The 2,503-nt window shown below is 45.7% G+C and overlaps 1 pseudogene; it reads right to left on the reverse strand.

The window, feature by feature from the left end:
* LOC108803177 overlaps positions 1-2,503 on the reverse strand; it is a 40,140-nt pseudogene that overhangs the window by 31,038 nt on the left and 6,599 nt on the right.

Here is a 2,503-nt window from a genome sequence, read left to right on the forward strand (position 1 = left end):
CCACCATCCACACTACATTCTCTGACATCTCTCCTCCCACCATCCACACTACATTCTCTGACAGCTCTCCTCCACCGTCCACACTACATTCTCTGACAGCTCTCCTCCACCATCCACACTACATTCTCTGACAGCTCTCCCCCACCATCCACACTATATTCTCTGACAGCTCTCCCCATAGTGTCCACACCACTCTTTCTCAGGGACTTATTTTATCTGTCAAACATTTTCCCGAGTTGGAAAGCAGTGAGGACATTCTCTACTGTGTCTCCTCTGGTGTGTAAGAAGTATATATTTCTCAGTGAAATATTTTCCACACTCAACATGAATAAGGACGCTCACCCGTGTGAATTATCTGGTGCCTAACAAGCTGTCCTTTCCGAGTGAAAGATTTCCCACACGCTGAACATGAATAAGGGCGCTCACCCGTGTGAGTTGTCTGGTGTATAACAAGGACTGTTTTCCGAGCGAATGATTTCCCGCACTCTGAGCATGAATAAGGACGCTCACCTGTGTGACGTCTATGGTGTATAACAAGGTCTCCTTTCTCGGTGAAAGATTTCCCGCACTCTGAACATGAATAAGGACGCTTACCCGTGTGAATCCACTGGTGCTTTACAAGCAGTCCTTTCCGAGTGAATGATTTCCCGCACTCTGAACATGAATAGGGACGCTCATCAGTGTGAATTCTCTGGTGTTTAACAAGGTCTCCTTTCTGCTTGAATGATTTCTCACACTCTGAACATGGGTAAGGACGTTCACCTGTGTGAATTTTCTGGTGTTTAACAAGGTCTTTGTTCTCTGTGAAAGATTTCCCGCACTCTGAACATGAATAAGGACGCTCACACTTGTGAATTCTCTGGTGTATAACAAGGGTTCCTTTACGAATGAATGATTTCCCGCACTCTGAACATGAATACGGACGCTCACCCGTGTGAATTCTCTGGTGTATAACAAGGTGTCTTTTCGCAGTGAAAGCTTTCCCGCACTCTGAACATAAATAAGGACGGTCACCTGTGTGAATTCTCTGGTGACTAGCAAGGTGTCCTTTCCATCTGAATGATTTCCCGCATTCTGAACATAAATAAGGACGTTCACCCGTGTGAGTTCTCTGGTGTTTACCAAGGTCTCCTTTCACAGTGAAAGCTTTCCCACACTCTGTACATGAATAAGGACGTTCACCCGTGTGAATTCTCTGGTGATTAACAAGGTGTCCTTTCTGAGTGAAAGCTTTTCCGCACTCTGTACATGAATAAGGACGCTCACACTTGTGAATTCTCTGGTGTCTAAGAAGGTTTTTGTTTGTAATGAAAGATTTCCCGCACACTGAACAGGAGAATGGATCCTCACCTCTGTGATCTCCTTCATGGGGTGAGGAAGACTCCTTGGGATTAGATGGATCTCTTGCAGTGTGAGATCTTAGATGGATATTTCCAGTCATAGTATGTGAATGATCAGAAGATTCACCCTGATCAGAGGGATCATGTCTAAGAAGGTTTTTGTTTGTAATGAAAGATTTCCCGCACACTGAACAGGAGAATGGATCCTCACCTCTGTGATCTCCTTCATGGGGTGAGGAAGACTCCTTGGGATTAGATGGATCTCTTGCAGTGTGAGATCTTAGATGGATATTTCCAGTCATAGTATGTGAATGGTCAGAAGATTCACCCTGATCAGAGGGATCCATTGATGTCCCCAAACAGTAAGGTCTGTGATGTATATTTTGTGTGTTTGGATTCACTCCTGGAGAATCCTGTGTGATGACATTATCTTCTGACTTACAATCAGCAGATAATATAAGATGTCTCTCCGAGGTATTCCTGACATCACATCCATCTGCTGGAGAGAAATCATTACACACGTCAGTAATCAGAGTCATGTATGTTTATCCGACAGTCAACAGTTTCGTAGAGACCTGTCATGATATTTGGTAGAACTGTAGCACAAAATATAAAATGAGTTAAAGGATAAAAACACCCAAAACAACTCTGACACATCGGGTAAAATTGTTTTGTGCATTAAAGGTAATCTTTTTAGCCCATGGTCTTCCTCTGGGTCACGGGAGGACATATACTGTGTGACCCAAAACTTAGCAGTAGCCCGCTATATGTTAAATGTGCCACAGCGGGGACGGATCCAGACAATATTGTCGGGATCCACCCCGCTGGCTATTGGACAGCTGACTCTGCCTCTCCAGAGGCAGAGCCAGCTGTGCCCACCCACTCCCCTGTCTGTTCCTCCAATCAGCGCTGGAGAGGGTAGGGGAGCAACCAAGCGTAGAGTGGTGACTGACAGGGAGCGGATCGGAAAGTGAGCGCATCGGCGGTATGTTTCTGCTCACTTCCTGAACAATAGACTGTGACAGTTTCAGTGGTAACATACTATTTTGAGGTATGCGGATGGACCTTTCATATGATGTACAGCAGGGCTCAAAATTTCCACTGGAAATTTGGGTCTCCAAGTACCGGTCCACGGGCCAGCTGCGGCCCGCGAGCCGGTGCTA

Source organism: Nanorana parkeri, unplaced genomic scaffold, assembly GCF_000935625.1.
Source record: "Nanorana parkeri isolate BGI_ZX_2015 unplaced genomic scaffold, ASM93562v1 scaffold3469, whole genome shotgun sequence".
NCBI lineage: Eukaryota > Metazoa > Chordata > Amphibia > Anura > Dicroglossidae > Nanorana > Nanorana parkeri.